Raw genomic sequence first — 17,706 nt, forward strand, 5'->3', positions numbered from 1 at the left:
CCCTGCTGTCAAGAGTGTGGCCATGTCCCTGGTCTTCTGGGTCCCCAACCAAGGACCAGGGGATGGTCCTCTCTGCGCCTGCAGGAAGCCTGTTGGCTCCTCCTTTGAGCTCTGCATGCCCTCGTGGTCCCGTCTAGGATGGTCAGCACCTACGCAAGCCATGTCCCCAGCCAGGCCTTGTGGGGGGTGCCCCAGCTCCCCAGACACCCCCTCTGTGAGGAGCACACAGTAGGACTGCAGCACAGGCTCTGCCTCACCTGCCCTCCCCAAGAGTCTCAGGGCATCAGCTGGCAAGCCTGCAAGAGCCACCTGCCCATGTGCACAAGGCATTTCAGGGCCAAGTGGTCGGGCTGGGGAGGTCCATGTGTCCAGGGAGAGAGCAAGCCTGGAGCAGCTTGGGCCGAGCCAGACGGAGTCCCTGCAGGCGGCTCCACGTACCACCCCCTCCATCAGAGAGCAGGGACACTTCCGCAAGATGGGTATGGGTTACCCGGACCCCGTTGGGCAAGACTTGTGACCTCTCTCCACCTGCAGACCCTGGGGTGGTCACTCAGGGTCCCTGTACCGGGAGGTCCAGTACTAGAAGTACTATAGGTCCCTGTGGACCAGGGCAGGCCTCCCGTGCAGAGTAGGTGCCCAGGAAATGAGTCCTCCCCCCACCCCACTGCACCCTCCTCCTGCCTGTCCTGGCAGAGACGCCTCTCCAGGGCTCTGGGCCACGTCCCTCCGGATCACATCATTACCATGAAAAACAGCCCTGTCTGCTCCGTTCCTCCCGGCCTGCTCCAAGCCACTTCCCCGCTCCCATTGCTTCAACAGCAGTCACCCGGCCTCCTTGCCCACCCTCCCCCTCCCCACACGCCCCCTGACCCACTTCCACTGCTGGATTCAAGGTTCTCAGGGTGGGGCTGGGGAGCCAGGCAGTGAGTCACTGGGGTTGAGCGTGTGGAGGGCAGTTGGCCCCCAGGTCATGGGGACACACGTGCAGGGATGAAGCCAGAGGGAGGAGAGGGGAGGATGGAGAGCTCCAGGTGGGGTGCCTCTTATTCAATGGCCAGAGATACCCCCGGAGTAGCTGCTGTTGTCCCCATTGCACAAACACAGAGAGGTGAAGTGCCATGCCCCAGACTGCACATCTGCTTAGCAATGGAACCCAGATTCAAACCCGGCGTCCGTGGTGGCCAGCAGAGGGATCAGGGGTCAGAGGCAGGAGTAAGGTCCATGACGAGAGGAGGTCAGAAGCAGTGAAGGCTGGAAGGCAAAGCCAGTGGCCAGGAGGGACCTAGTGGGGCAGGAGGCCCCCTCCTCCTGCTAATTAGGGCCAGGAGCCGGGGGATATGCAGTCCATGGGGAAACGAGAAGACAAATTAAGGGCAGTAGAAATGCAGGCCTACAGCCTGCTTGCCCACTGGAGAGACAAAAATGCCAAGGAGGGGCTTCAGGGACACAGGATGGGGAGGGAGGGGCTACCCCCATTCCAGGGCAGCCCAGAGGTAGGCAGCTTGACCCTGGCTCCCTCCCACCTCTCCCGTACATGAGGTGAGGGTAGCCTCGGTCTTCAGAGAGGGGAAGTGGAGCCAAGGCAGGGTCCACCCTGAGCTGGACCCACTGTGAGCAGCAGGAGCCAGGTATGGGGGGAGGGAAGGAGGCCCAGGAGGGTGTCCTGGGATGGGTGGTGACTCTTCCCACAGATGCCAGCCTGTGACCTCACGGCCAGGCTCTATGGCCTGGAAAACAGTAGACGCCAAGTAAACATGCAGCAAACAGGTGAACCATCCTGTTAATCCATGAGGCATCCATGAGGCAGCAGTGGACCATAGCGGGCGAGAACACAGGCTCAAGTGCCCACTGTGATCTTCCTGATAACAAGGAGCTGACTTAGCCAGCATATTCCTTTCTCTTCGTCACCACCACTTTTCCTGACCGGGATGCAGATACAACGGCTGGAGGTGTCGCCGCCATCTCGAGACCATGAGGACAGATGCTAAGCATGTCAAAGACGCAGTCTACATGGAGTTCAGATGGTTGACAACTTCCTTGGGCTGTGCACCACTGCCACCCTATTTACATGAAAGAAATGAACCCCCTAGTGGGGCCCAATCACAGGACACTCCGTCTCTGTCTCATGTAGCCTAACTGAATCCCTAGCTGATGCAGCATAAAATAATGCTGAAGACTTCTATTAGAAAGTTACCTTCACTTTAATTCTTTTCAGTGCTTCTGACTACATCAAAAAGAAAGTCTCAGATTGGGGCTGCTAAGTGTTGAACACCTCTGCACACTCGCTGTTCTCTCTTTTTAATAAAGCAACAGCAGGCCTTGGGCTCCGAGCCTCCCCTGGGCTACGGCATCCAACCAGAATTTAATAACGTTGTTTTGTTTCCACTGAATTTATTTTTATGATTATGAATTCTATTTATGGCAAAGGAGGCTTGTTTTCCATTTGTAGTAGTGCTATAAAACTTCCCTTTTAAATAAATGTATTTATTTAAGTTTTTAAAAAGTGAATTTACTTAAAGAAAAACGGTAAGAACAGTCAGAGGGAACATGGGGGCACGTGGGTGGCTCCTGCCCAGCCCCATACTTCTGCTGTTGTATGGGGGACAGTCTGCCCCCCGGGCACCATGGGGGAGGCCAGCAAGGTTAAGGCTGGGGGCTGAGTGTCTCCAGTCATCCATCCGGCCTGGGGCCGGGGCCGGATGGCTGGATCCCGGGCGCCAGGAGTCTCTACGCAAAGCCTCGGACGCATGGGTTGGGCAGTCAGGCAATGAGCTGTGGGCAGGGGTTTGAAGCTATCCTGGTAACCAAGCCACTAACTCAAAGTCCCGGGTTCCTTCCAGCCCGCCTCGTGAGGCCTGACTTCAAAAGCGGGGGGCTCCAGCAGCTGGAGTGACCTTTCGCTAATTAGCTCGAGCTGTTTGCTCTGCAGCCGCCAGCTGATCTCTGGACAGCAGCTCTAACTCCAGCCACTGCCGCCTGTCACCATCCGGCAGATAAATAACTCTGCTCTTGGAGAGGTGGGGGAGGGATGGGGGTGTCTGCTGGAAGGCTGGGGGAGGGGCCGGGACGTGCAGGAGGGGAAGGCGGGTGGCCTTGGGCCAGTGCCCTGTAAGCCATGTCAGCCCTGCTGGGGAAGCATCACCCCCCACTTCCCAGAGAAGAAAACAGACCTGAGTGGGGGTGGGAGTCTTACAGAGGAGGCTGGACTCCAGCTCTGCCCAGACCCCCAGACCCCCGTCTCCCCAGCAGGCCTCCCTCTGCACCCACAGGCCCAGGAAGGGCCAGGCTGTGGCTCTGGCCCTGGTGCTGAACACGGGGCTGCCCAAGGGCTGGGCCGGGGCCAGCAGGTCACCTGGGGTCATCAGAACACACAGAAGGTTCCTTCTGGCCTCTTAGTCACTGCTTCAGCAAAAGCAACTTCCAGGGACGAGGCCTCAGGACCAGGAAACAGAGGAGGAGGCAGGCAGGAATAGAACGAGAAAGTTCAAGTCACGGCATGACAAAACATTCTGTCTGTAGGGGATCTCGGAAATACTGCGCCCAGCACCCACGTTCCTGGAGAGCTGCTGTGGTGTCCACACTCCTCTGCCAGACCCTGCAGGAGCCTCGGGCCATCTGCTCTGCCACCTGCCACCTAGGTGGGCCAGGCCGGGAAACATCCATCCATCCATTCAGCAAACACTCATTCAGTGTCTGCCACCTGCCAGGCTCCGCAGGCTGATGGGTGGAACACGCAGCCCCGAGGGAGGGAGGGAGGACGGGGATGGAGACATGGAGATGTTTGGGTCTGGGGTGACGGGGTGACGGTAAGCCTGAGCCTGGGCTGCGGAGGACGGGTGCCTCCAGGAGGGAAAGAACTAGTGCTTCTCTGAGATGACAGACCAGAGACTGCCGTCTCCTGCTCAGAGGGGGGAAACACCCACCACCATTCCTTGGGTGCCTACTGTACGCCGAGCAACGTGCACGTCCCACTGACTGCCTGCCTTCTGGGAGAGATTACTACCTCCACTTTACAGATAAGAAACAGATCAGAGGTGCTACGTGACCTGCAGCACTACACCAAAAATCAGCAGAATGGGGTCCGCCTGACACCAACATCACCCCAAGGACAGGTGGACCTGTCCCCTCCGAGACAGCGTCCTAGGCAAACACACAGAGGGGCTGTTGCCAAGAGTCTCAGCCAAAGCCCTGTTCTGGCTGGCCGGTGCCATCCTGCACCCTCACTCCTGAGCCCATGACCCGGGGTCAGCACCGCCAAGTCCGCCCAGCCCAGCCCTGGCCACCCGTGCTCTACTGCAGCCCTGGGCCTCTGAGGGGTCCTGTCGGCCGGTGGTGGCCCACCCCACTGCTATGTGGGTCTCTGGGTACTGCCACAGTCAGAGCCAGTCCTGACCCCAGACCATCCACCCTCCCCTCTCAGTGACTCTTAGCCTCAGGGGACATTCTTCAGGACTGTCCTTGGGGACACCCTCACTCATGTTTCAGACAGGGAAACTGAGACCTACAGAGGGGCAGGTGCTGTTCACTGTCCCATGGTATGACTGGTAGTGATGGGTCAGAACTAGCGCCTCACCCCAGACTTTCTTGATGTCAGCTGAAGGGACAGGGCCATCGTACAGAATGAGCCAGGCATCCTCACACTCTCCCCTTTCTAGACTTCGTGCTCCTAGAGAGATGAGAGTCTCTAGCACCACACTGTCCAGGGTCTGGCAAATGGCAGGCACCCCATGGACACCTGGAGGAACAGCAACAGTAACCAGCCCTGTGACCTGGCCCCACTCAGCCCTCCAACCCCGCCTGCCCCACCCTTCTACGCCCACAAGTTCCAGCCACACGGGTGTCCCTCTGAACCTCACACACACAGAGCTTGTCCCATCTCAGATCTCCTTTCCCGGCTGGATCTCTGCCTGGAACACCCTGCCCATCTTGTGGTGGGCTCTCCTCCATCCTCGGGACAGCCCTTCATGGTCTCCTCCTGGACGCCTCCCGCTAAAGCCACGGAGAAGCCTGGGGAGCCATCTGACCACCAGCAGGATGCCTTTGGAAGTTCTAGAAGTAGTCTCCGCTCCTCCATGTAATGAAGGACAGCCCCGTGATTCCCAGATGCATCCTCCTCTCACGGTCAGAATTGGAAGAGCCTGGGCATCACAGTCATGATGCCTGAACACAGCAGGCGACCAATGTATTGCAAAAATGCAAACCCTAACCCCCGCTCCCACCCCCCACCCCCATTTCAATGCGCTGCGTCATTGACAGCACCTCCTGCTGGTCGCACGCCATAGGACAACCGAGCTTCACCATACAAGCCACCTCCACAGTTATGCACCTGTACTGGAGACAGGTTTGCAAACTGAAAGTCAGTCCCAGACCTGCATGAAGGACCTATGGCCTGGCGGATTCCAAGGCATGGGGGGAGGAGAGGATGTCTGGGACTCCCAACAGTACTGCGGAAAATACCAGGCCAGCAGGCACAGCACGGCTGGGCCACGAGGACATCCGGTGTGCCACTGGGACGGCTGCCTCGAGACCCTTTCCCCACCTACATACTCCATTCAGTATTCTGGATCATTCTTTTTCATATTAGACCCTGTTTTTCAAACATACAGCATAAGTCCATTTAACGTAACTTACGTGGTACACATGGTATACAACACGCAGTGCAAGCACGCAGCACGCACCTACCTCTGTAAGGTGGTGGAAGATGAAACCCACTCAGAACCCCTACTCATCAGGGGAGGATGGCGGATTGGCCCTGAGCCCCAATCCCCTGACTCCTCTGGTTACATGCCGCAGCAACCCATTCCTCAGCCCACATACCCCATCAGATGGGCAGTCCCTCCCCACAGTGACATGTGGGGGATTAGGGGGTGGGGAGCCCTTCCGCAGCCCCCCTCTCCTTCCAGGCCTGTGAGGTGACCCCAGCACACCTGTGTCATGGTTGTCAGGACTGGCTCTCCCCCCATGCTGACAGCATCCGATGGCTAGAGCACCCCTTACCTTTGGGTCAGGGCCTGCCAGTGAGCTGGTACGTCGGAGAAGCATGGGCTGCTGGATTCCTGCCTGCAGGAGTCACGCACATCTTCTTCACATTCCAGGGCCCAGAGGAACAATACAGGTCCAGACGGAATGGAGGGCACACGGTCACCCAGGCAGCTGCCACTGCATCGGGACAGAAGGAGAAGCTGGTAAGAAGGGAATGGGTCTGCAGCCATCATGGCTTTGGGGAGATCCCGTGTGCCGGAGCCAGGGGGACATCCATCCTGCGTGCACTGCTGCTCAAGAGCTAACCTCCACAAGCACAGTGGGGAGGCTGCGCTCCCTGACACACAAGGACGCACATGCCAGTGATTTCAGCAGGACAGACGGTTCCAGCTCACCTCCCGCCCCTGCTGTGACCCAGGTGTTGGGGGGGATTGGCTCTGCTTCCCTTGACCGCCCCCCATGGAGGTGGGCTAAGCAAAGGCAAGATCTCTCCCTGCAGGCTGCCACCTCCACCCCAAGAGCATCTTTGCTGGGGAGCAGAGGGTGAGGATTCCAGACCAGACCACGGACGCCAGAGGGCATCAGCCAGGAAGCCTGCTCTGTAGCCTACACACCAGCCCACAACTGGGTCCCCCACCTGCCCATAGGTTGGATCACTCACTCCTCCCTTCTGTCCCTGGAGCCACCCCAGAAGCCACGAGCAGGGTGCCTGCCGAGGACCTGGATGCACCACCTTACTCTCCCTCACTCCCACCCACTGGTCCCCATTTCACAGACAGGGAAGTGGAGGCAGAGAAGGGTATCTGCTTCCCAGGCCACACAGCAAAGACACAATGTTCAGACGCCTGGTGCCATGATGCCACCACTGGGAGGGGGGAGGAGAGCTGCCCAGAGGAGGTGGCATCTTCAGGACAAGGGGGCTCTGGTGGCCCTGCAGGCCAAGCGGTACCCTTGGGAGGACCTGGGCAGGAGCCAGCGGGGTCCCCTTGCTCCAGCTGCACACACGCCCCCCCAGAACCCTGCAGGCTCCTGAGTGGGGAGAGGGAATTGAAAGGTGAGAATGAACCTGCCATGTGAGGGAGAGTGTGTGTGTGTGTGTGTGTGTGTGCGCACGCGCGCGCGCACGCGCGCACGCACTCATGTGCACACACGCTAATGGCTGTGTGAGTGGCACGTAATTACCTGAAATTGTGGCTTAGAGGCGGATGTAAATAACCAAAAAATACGTGGGGAGGTGGGGGGAATGCTCATCAATTAGAGCTAATTACCTAACAGCTAATTGAAATAATAATGGGCTGCATTTGAATATGCTAATAAGGCCAAACCTGCCTTAGAAAAGGTAATTGGGAAAAAAAGAGAGCGCTCAGAATCTCCGCACCCGCCACCGACCCTGGAGGAGGCTTCCAGGCTGAGACCGCAGCCCAGGCATCAGGATGCCTCTTCCCTCCCGCCCCTGGGCCTTTGCCCACACTGCTCACCCGCCTGGAGTGCCCTCTCCCAGCTGCCCACCCGGCCAGTGCCTGCTCTCCTCGCCGGGGTCCTGGGAGCCCTGAAAACTGCCTCCCCAGCTGCTACAAGGATCCAAGCCTCACCTAGCAAAGCCCCAGAGGAACAGGAATATGCAGCTTTGCAAAGAATCCCAAATCATAGACGAGGAAACCACCCCAGAACCACAGGGTGTGGCTGCAGTCTCAGCTGGCCACAGGCAGGGCCAGGACTCGGGTTTCCAGCCACTCTCAGACTTCACAGCAAAGCTGTCCAAAGGTGGGACGTGAGCCCAGGCCACCGTGTGTGTGAGCAGAAACTAGGGGAGCACTGAGGTCCCTCTGGGCCTGCTGGTGGGCTGTGTTCTAGGAACTGAGGGCTCGGTGTCCAGCCTGGTGCTTCCACTGTCCGTGAGCACCATCCGCAGACCCACTGACCACACGTGCATGCTCACACATGTGTACACGTGCATGCACACATATGCATGCATACACACTCTCCACTCTCCTCACACGCCTGCTCTGGTCGGACCTGAGCTTGAATCCAGCACTCTGCGTGCTGCCCTGCAGCTGCCAGCACATGGCCCGGAGGGGCTGACCCCAGAGGGGACTGCCAGGCTGGAATGTAGCCCGTGGGCCACTCCAACTCACCTGCCTCTGGATCATACCTCTCTTGCCCTTATTGGCCCAACCCAGAGCAGCTCTCTGGTGCCATCCCACACACAAGCCCCGAGCTCCTGTTGACCTGCAGGGCCTGGCAGGAAGCCTCTCCTCTCTGGGGCTGAGCTCTTACTGGAACTGAGTTGGTTTGAGAGCTTTGAGACGGCACTTGCAATGCTGGAAATGCATGGGTTCAAGCTCCTCATCCACAGTGCAGGCTCTGTGGCAGGCGGGGTTCGGGGTTCGGGTGAAGCTGGTGATCTGACACACAAGGCCTCTCTGCCCTGGGGAGCTGTGAGGTGCAGGAGGATCAGGAGAAGTTCCAGGGGAACAGCTTGCACAAGGCCAGAAAGGAGGCACAGGGAGCAGCCAGGAAGGAACCAGGCAGCAGACAGAGCTGGCCTCTGAGCAACACGCTCATGGGTGAGACTTCGACAAGCCCCAGCAGGCCGTGCCTCAGTTTCCCTTCTGTAGAATGGGGATGATGGTGAACATTCCCCTGGGTCACAGCCCAGGCTTGTCTGAACCCACAGGCCAGGGAGACCCAAAACCTCAGAGACCACCTATGCTGGAAGGGTCAAAGGTGAAGACTCACCCTGGAAAATGCAGACACACCTCTTGTCCATGACATGTGGGCATGCACTAGGACCCCCCAAACCATCCAGGAACCCTAAGCCCTGTGTGATGGATGGGAGTACACCCACGCAGGATTTTTACAGATAGGAAACTGAGGCCCAAACCCATCGATAGAATTGCCTCTGGGATCAGACATGCCACAGCCTGAGGCTGGTAGATCCCATTACACAGACAGGTAAACTGAGGTTCCCGAGGCCAAGATCACACAGCGAGGAGGGGAAGAGGATGTGAGGTCTCCCTTGTCAGGTGTCCCCATGCATGGCTGGGGAGGGGTCCCGGCCCACCCACCATTCTGGGTGCCCCTCAGGCTGCAGAGGCAGCAGCTGTGGGGAAGCAGTGGCCCTAGAGGAGGAGATGGGAGGGGTGCCCCAAATCCTCCTCCTCCTTCCAGGGCTCAACGTAGACTTGCAAACGTCAGGGTGAGGGTGGGGAAAGTGAATGCGCCCAAACTTGACATTTGCATTTCAAACACTTATATCAGCAAAACAAATAACAGTAATTATACCATTTGCATATTTTGTGCAATGATTGTTTAGCGAGGTAAGGAGGAGGGGCTCCTGCTGATGCCAGCAGCTCGGCCTCCCCACAGCTGTGCCTGCCCCACCCGCGGGGTCCCCTGAGTCTCCATCCATCCGTCACCCACTACCCACCAAGCCTGGGTAGGGGAGACCCCAGGGAGCAGGAAGATTCTTGACCTCAGGGTGACTTTCCTGACTACCTAGCCTGGCCTCCTGACTAAGGAGCCAGGACCCCACCTGGGAAATGGGAGTGCTCCTGGGTGCTCTGGGGCTCTGCTGGGGGCCCCCACACCACCTGCCAACCTCAGGCTGTACCATTCACTCCTCCAGGCTCTGTCCTTTGACCACTCCTCTGCCTTTCCATTCTCTAACACATCCCTCCTCCTCTCCCATCGTATGGCCAACTCAGGACCTTTGCACAGGTATCCTCTTGCTTAGGCTTCCTCCCAGATCTGCCCACTGCTGGATCCTTACCATTGGTGATTCAAATCCAATGTTACCTCCCAAACAACCTGATGAGCTAGGCAGGGCTGCTCATACTTGGGCCAGGAACTCCAGCAGGTCTCAGTGGACCCATGGAGGTAGAATAGGGGCGGGGGTGGGAGGGGGGAAGAGTCCCCCAACTCAGGGGAAAACCACGGAGCAAGCGGCGAAGGCTAGGCAGGCAGGCCAAAGGGTGCCCCCAGGTCTATTGGGATCTTGCTCAGAATCCCAAGCAGACCCCTTCCCAGCTGCCTTCCCAGGACAGTCGGGGGACATGGGTGCCCCACATCAGGTTCTGAGCTTACTTCTGCCCCCCCAATGACCTTGCTCCACTCCTCCCAATCTCTGCCTCCCCCCTCTTCCCACTGAGGGTGGGGGTTGTGGGGGTGGTCAGGGTTAGCTATGTGTCAAGGGTCTTGATGGAAGCTAATGGACCCCTCCTCTGCCTGCCCTTGCAAGGCTCTGGGTGGTCGGTCAGGCACATGGAGTAGGTCCCATGTGGGTCCCAGGCCTGGGTGACACCACTGAGCGTGTGCTGACCCACTTGGAGGGAGCTAGATAGGCTCTCACTACCCTCGAGGTGCATAAGGCTCACAGGCCTCTCCCCACAGGCTCTGTGTCCTTGCTCTGCCCCAGGTTCCCACCCCTGTCAAAGTGACTGCCCAGAGGGGAGGAGGGGCCAGGGGGGTGGGGGCCAGCAGGAGCACCTCAAACACTGATGCTCCAGAGACTAGGAGCCTGGCCATGACCATGCAACGCAGCAGGTGAGGGCTGACAGGTTTGGAAGCAACTCAGGCTGGGGGTGCTGCCTGGGGAGGGGCCCTGGTCTGCAGGGACGAGGCTCAGGCATGGTGGGGGCAGGTGGGAGAGCTGAAAACCATGTGGCCTGGCACGCAGCTCTGCCAGTCAGATGAGTGTGTGTGTGTGTGTGTGCACGCAAATGTGTACGTGCATGTGCACGTGCACACGTGTGTGTGTGCTTACATGTGCTGGGCCTAGTGTCTCTGCTCCTCGGTGCTGTGTATTAGTGTGTGTGTGCACGTGCGCACATGTGTGTGTGTGCACATGCATGTGTGTATGTGCATGTGCCCGTGTGTGCAGTCTCTGCTCCTCGGTGCTGACTGTGCATGAGAGTGTATGTGTTCCTGATCCTTGAGTCTATACATGACTGTGGTGGTGCGTCTAGTTGTGTGTTTCTGTGTAGGCGTTTGTATATCTGTGTCTGTGATACGTGCATGTGGCTATGTGTATGCGTGACAGTGTGTATGGCGGGCACAGTGTGTGAGTGTGACTGAGGTCTGCAGGCCAATGCCAGTCCTTCTGTCTTGGTCAGGAAGCGAGGGCCTGGGCTCCATGTGCCCATCCCCCCACAGCTGCATGCCCCCCACGCCCTCAGAGCTGGGAGAAGAGGGGGCCCTACATGCCATCACGGCCAGGCCAGGGTCCTAGCCAGAGACCACACGGGAAACCTCCTCGCCACCTTCTCCTGAATAATGATCATACCAGCAAAGACAATAACCATGCAGGGCCTGGCTGCTGGAGGACTAAGGACCATGCACACGTTCCCAAAGCCCCACCAGGGAGGAACTACAGTGTTATCATTCTTGGTTTCCAGATGGAGAAACTGAGACTCAGAGTTAGAAGTGACGTCACTTGCCCAAGGTCACACAGATGAGCCAGGATCCGTACCGGGTCTGCCCGAACTCTTGCTTTGTGCAGGATGCACCCTGACACATATACTCCCAGTCTGACTCCTACTTTGCAGATGAGGAAACTGAGTCCCAATTACATTAAGAGATTTGCCCTAGGATATTCCTCAGCTGGGCTAACAGCTCTCTGCGTTGGACTTAAAGTCAGGCAGAGGCAGCTAACAGGACCGTCCGATGGTAATTACAGCTCCACAGTCCCAGTGCTGGCTGCACACAATGCTACTTCCCTCCTCCCTTTAATCTCTTCCCACTCAGCCTAGATGTGGGGAAGCCGGAGCCCTGAGACTTGGAAGTGCAAATGAGGCCCCTTCCCCTGGTAAGCTGTGAGGAGCAATTAACTCCTAGCTTCACACCCCACAGCCTCACAAATTCCAGATGGAGTAAACAGTTAAATATGAAATATTAAGCCATAAAAAAAGCTAGATGAAAACAGAATTCAATACTTATCAGTTCTCAGGAGGGAGACAAGCTTCCAAGCTCGGGAGGAATAGAATAAATTGTAAAAGAAAAGAGGCCGATTTGACCATATAAAAAGTAGGAAGAGGAACATAAAAAAATAACAAGAATTAAAAGATATATAACATACAGGGGAACTTATTTGTAGCAAATGTGACAGGGAAATGACACCTATCTTCATTATGTAAAGGACTCATTCAAATTCATTAGGGAAACACCAACAATGTATCAACAAATGGAGAGAGGAACAGACACATAGGACAAAACACAGGTGGTTGATGAGTATGTGGGACAATGTTCTACCTCTTGTATAATCAGGAAAATCCACATTTAAAAAAAGATACAGTGAGATACCATTTAGGCTCATCAAAGAAATAATGATCTAAAAACGAACGCAACATCCACCCCCTTCCCCCCCCAAAAAATCTCTAAAGATAATACCCAGTGCTGGTAAGGTTATGGTGAAACAAATCTTTTGGAGTCACCTGGCAAAACAGATCGGAAGCTTTTAAAATGAGCACAGCTTGCAGCAGACAACTTGCCAAATGGAAAACTAGAACTTTTCCTCTGGGATCAAGACCACCACAAGGATGCCTGCGACCAACACTGCTACCAACACTTCTGTTCAACAGGCTACTAGTGGTCTTGTCCATTATGGTAAGACAGGAAAAAGAAATTAAAATGATACACTTTAGAAACAAAACAAAGAAACAACACTGTAGCTATTCACAGGTGCTATAATTGTGTACATAAAAAAAATCCCAAAGAATGTATAAATACAGTAATGGATAAGAGAGCTTGCTTAGAGCGCTGGAGATAAAATCCATACACAAACATGGACTGGATTTGTATACATCTGCAGTAAGTAGAAAATAAACATTTATTAAAAAGTCAACACTGCAAATTGATCTATAGATTCACTGCAATTGCAATCAAAATCCCAGAAGATTTTTTTTCTTTGCATGGAACTTCACAAGCTGATTCTTGGAGTTATAGCCGTAAATAACTCTGTTGAGTCGGGGTTTCACTCTATCAGATAATTATAATTTATTATGCAGCTGCAGTGATTGAGATAGTGTGATCTTGGTACAAGATTGGACAAATGAACCCAAGGATCAAAGCAGAAAACTCAGAAAATGACCTAGGAATTAGCCCTTGATATGACAAAAGAGGCAGAGTATGGAAAGGAGGAGATGCCAATAAATTAAATTGTGTGTGGGAGAAAAGTGAACTTTGAACCCCAACCTCACACCACACACAAACTCAATCCCAGGTTGATCACAGACCTAAATGGAAAATAAGAGCTATATATTTCAGAAGACACAGAAACATTTATTGATGACCTGGAGGCAGGCAAGGACTTCTTCCTATTCAGCCACACAAGAATGTACTGATAAATACTACAACATACAAATGAAGAGTTTCTGCTCTTAAAAATATACTCTACAAAGAATAAAACCACAAGCCACAAATGTTACAAGGTGGATATCTTCCTTCTACTTGGAGAGACTGCTATCTCACTCGGAATCTATGAATGCCTACAAATTAATGAAGAAAATACAGACACCCCAAAAACAAAATGGGGGAGGTCTTAAAATGGCATTTTCACAAATGAGGACATCCAAACAGCCAGAAAAAACCAAACCACATTCATGAAGGTGGAGAAGCTTCAAAAGCCTGGCGACACCTTGTGTTAGCGAAGGTGTGACTCTCGTCCTCTGCACTGGGGCACAACGTTTCACCGCCGCACTGGGTGGTAGGAAGCCGCACACCCCGACAGTGGTGATCCATTCCCCGGGTGTAAACCTTCCACGCTGGCACACGCGCAGCAGAAGGGACCCGGAGAGGTTCATCACAGCCCCAACCAGGGAACGGCCCCAATCCAGGTGTGGAGCAGAACACTCTACGGCAACGAAGATGAAGGAGCCCCACCTCCTGATGCTGGATAAATCCTCCCCAAGTAATGTCGACTATCGTCGTAGAAAATACAATGTTTGCAATGGTTCTATGTATATAAATGTCAAAAACATGCCAACCCAGCATAAATCGCCTGGGGATGCTGGCTGCCTTGCTAGGGAATGAAAACAGGGCTGTTATCAGGGAGGAGCTCTGGGGGCAGGGGCTCCCGGGGGCTGACCGTGGTCACACAGCATCCACTCAATGATGATCCCGTCTATTCCTCATATACGGTGTTTCTGTATTCTCCTGTACTTACTGTGAGTTACATCTCACAATTGTAAAAACAATCACCGGGCTGTGGGAGGAAAGCCAAGCCCATGCCCTTGAGCCAATAGGCTTCCTCCTAAGAAACGATTGTAAGAAAATAACCCCAAAGAGGGAAAAAAAAATGTCTAGCCAAAGATTTCCATAGTCACTTAATGTAGAAAAGAAAAAAAAAAAGGTGGAGGGGGAAGCAGTCGACGTGCTCAATAGCAGGAGAATGACTACATCTATTGTTGCACACCCTTACCGAATACTGCACCGTCATTTTGGTAATGCTGATGAATATTTTGCAACTTGGAAGTCGCTCAGGATCAGTAAACAATCGGATCTGACAAGTGTGTTCCCAGACAGAGATCCAAACACATATCCACTCCCCTCATACGGTCAGGGAGGTTCTTGTAGCAGCACCATCCAGGGCAGCCCAAAGTCACCAGTCACCTGCTGCCCAGGTGTCCAGCAGCAGCAGCAGGAGAATAGCTGCTTCTTCCCAGAGGGGGGGGTCTCTGTGCCCAGGAATACTACACAGTGGTGAAGACGCAGCACGCCACATCCAACCACCGGGAGAGTGAGCCTCACCAGCAAACCATTCAGCACGAGAAGCCAGACAGACCATGTAACACACGGCTCTGTGTACGCACGTGTGCAGACATGGACAGAACAATGCTGTGAAGCCCGGGAGGGCGCTGGCCCCGAGAGGCATGAGGAGGGGGCGCCAGCTGTTCCGCTCTGGACTTGGGTGCCGGTTAGACCTTGTGGGAAATGTGCTGTGGTAACCTGCAGTTTGGCAACTTTTCTGTATGTAGCCTACATTTCAATTTCTTACACATTTGGGGGTTTTTTGTTTTGTTTTGTTTTGTTTTTTAAAGATTTCATTTATTTACTTATGAGAGAGACACAGAGAGAGGCAGAGACACAGGCAGAGGGAGAAGCAGGCTCCCTGCAGGGAGCCCAATGCAGGACTTGATCCCAGGACCCCAGGATCACACCCTGAGCCAGAGGCAGACACTCAACCACTGAGCCCCCCAGGCGTCCCTGTTTTTTTTTTTAAGGGGTGATGGACACCAACTCCATAACAAACATTCGTCTCAAAAGAAAAAAAGACCAGAAGGAAATTCTCTAAGGTGGCAATGTGCTCCACACTCTGGCAGACCCACGGCTTCTTTCTGCACCTTGTAGCATCTCCATACCCCCTTCGGGGGAGAAATACAGAATCAAAAAAACAATAATAGACTATTATATATATTTAAATGCTGGCCAATAAAAAGTCTGTGTTTATGCTGACCAGCCACTGCAGCTCAGGATGGCCACCGGACCCTCGCCCCAGGCTCCAGACTTCCTCCCAAGGACTGACAACCAACGTGCACGCAGATCTGCGGAGCAAAGCCAGAGGGAGCCTGGGGGGCAAGCAGGGAAGAGAAATTGCGGCAAACAGAGGCAGGAATCCCCAGAAGGCATTCGCCTCACGAGGGGGATGTAAGCACCGTAAATTTGATACGTGCTTATTAGAAACAGGAAAATGAGGTTTGGAATTTGCTTGTTTGCTGAAATGAGGCTGAAGTCCCCTCGGACTCTAATTGGCTAAAACTTTGGTGAGATATTGCATTGCAGGCACAACAGAAGGAGGTACGGAGATGGATACAAAACCTCAAGGAAAGCCCGGAGCAGGTGCTTGCAGGAAGCCTAGACCCCAGCCCACGTCCACCCAGCCTGGGTGCCTGTCTCTTCCCTCCACCTCCAAGCTGACCTCCAGGCTAGCACTGAGGGTGATGACTGCCTAGGAGGCCCTGACTACCCCCCACGCCTTATTTCTCACTTACCACCACCCTGACCTAGGAGGGGAGGCCTGTCTTTAGACTCCTTCTATAGGGGGCAGAACTGAGGTGCGGGGAATAATTTGCTGCGCTCCCCACTTCTCACCCTGCTCACCAGCCCGTGTTCGGCAGGCTGCTTCCCCATGGGATGTGGTGCCTGGCAGGGGAGGCCCATGGGTTGCCCCTGGTACCCCTGTTCCCAGATCCACAAGTGAGTATGCTGAAGGTGGCACATGTCTTACATATTCCCAGAAGAATGGGTATGGCTGGAGGACACCCCTGAAAAGGCTTGAAGTCACAGGGGAAATATTTCAAATTTGGCAGATACTAGGGCACCTGGCTGGCTCAGTGGTTGAGTGTCCACCTTGGGCTCAGGGCAGGATCTTGGCGTCCTGGGATGGAGTCTCCCATCGGGCTCCCTGCAGGGAGCCTGCTTCTCTCTCTGCCTGTGTCTCTGCCTTTCCCTCTGTGTCTCTCATGAATGAATAAATTAAATCTAAAAAAAAAAAAAAATTCAGCAGATACTGATTTTCACAAATGTGTTCCAGAGCCAACTGTCCTCACACTGTGAACCCTTCTGATAGATGAGAAAACAGCCCCGTAGACCCCAAGGCCAGGGGGAAGGCAGCCAGGACAGGCACTCAAACCCCACACACCCCACACCCCCAGGCCCATCTCCATCCTTTGTTCCAGCTTGTGGAAGGGTAGTGGAAGCTTGGAGAGGCTGGGGCTGGTCTCTGTCCTGCATGCTCCCCTAACAGCCCCGGACAGCCCCCAGCAGGGGAGGAGGGGGCATGAGCAGCAGCCATCCTAGGATTGTCTGCAGCCTCACCTGTGTTCCGGGGGTGGCAATGTGGGCCGGCTTTGGGAGGGGTCTGGACAGAGCCGGTGGGTCCCCCTCCCTTTGGACCAGAGCCTCCCAGGGTTCACAGGCCTGGAGGCAGCAAAGGTTTCGGGCACCGGAGTCAGCAGAAGAATCTGACTGGATCCACTGAGCAAGAGCAGACTCATCACAGGCCTGGCCTGGCTGGGCAGTGGGTTCTAAAGTCAGGGGGCCAGTCCCTCCTTGTGCAGACCAAGTGGGTGTACAGGACTCTGATGGCCTTCATGACAATGAGGATCTATAATGTGTCATGGCGCAGATTGAGAAGGAAGGGACACAGACCCACAAGGGCTTCTACAGTGCTGTACTTTCTTGTGGGGAGCAGGTGGCCGAAGCACTGCGTGGTCACGCCTCGGGTAGCAGCCACACCCTGGCTCGTTGACGGCTGGGGTCAGGGAGACAAGAGTCTGGCAGAAAGGGTTTGTTTTTTTCCAGGAATGATTCTTAGGCCAGGTCCAATGAGCCCAAGAAACTCAAGAGCAGTTTCCAACGCCTCCAGCCCTGCAGGGTCAGCCACTAGGGTGGCATCAAGGGACCCCAGTGGGTCAGGTGTGTGGCCAGCTGCCCTCAAAGCCGATCTAAGCTTTCCAAAGAGCAGCTGGGATGGGCAGGGGCTGTGATGAGGCATCATTCTTGCAAGAGTCCCTGCCTCCAGGCAGGCAGGTGCACCTGTGCAGGAGGAAGGGGGTTGGGGGGGTGGTTTTCCACCTCCAGGTAGCAGGAGAATGCTTGGGACCCACTTCCAGGGGCAGAGCTCATGCCTATGGGTGACGGAGAAGCCAGGAATCCCCTCCACGGGCCTGGCCCACCCCCTCCATCCTCCAGGCCCTTTGTGACGGCACCACGGTTGCCATGGGAACC

At 55.0% G+C, this 17,706-nt stretch overlaps 1 protein-coding gene across 7 annotated transcripts in view; it reads right to left on the reverse strand.

Annotated features, from left to right (window-relative positions):
* The window catches only part of ELFN1 (extracellular leucine rich repeat and fibronectin type III domain containing 1), a 66,231-nt gene that overhangs the window by 23,486 nt on the left and 25,039 nt on the right, over positions 1-17,706 (reverse strand). For all 7 annotated transcript variants that reach the window (XM_072753322.1, XM_072753323.1, XM_026011308.2 and 4 more), the window contains one exon: positions 5,998-6,159. The gene's annotated coding sequence lies outside the window, so the exon portion shown is untranslated. The remainder of the gene's footprint in view (positions 1-5,997; positions 6,160-17,706) is intronic.

The sequence above is a fragment of the Vulpes vulpes genome, chromosome 3 (assembly GCF_048418805.1).
Source record: "Vulpes vulpes isolate BD-2025 chromosome 3, VulVul3, whole genome shotgun sequence".
Classification (NCBI taxonomy): domain Eukaryota; kingdom Metazoa; phylum Chordata; class Mammalia; order Carnivora; family Canidae; genus Vulpes; species Vulpes vulpes.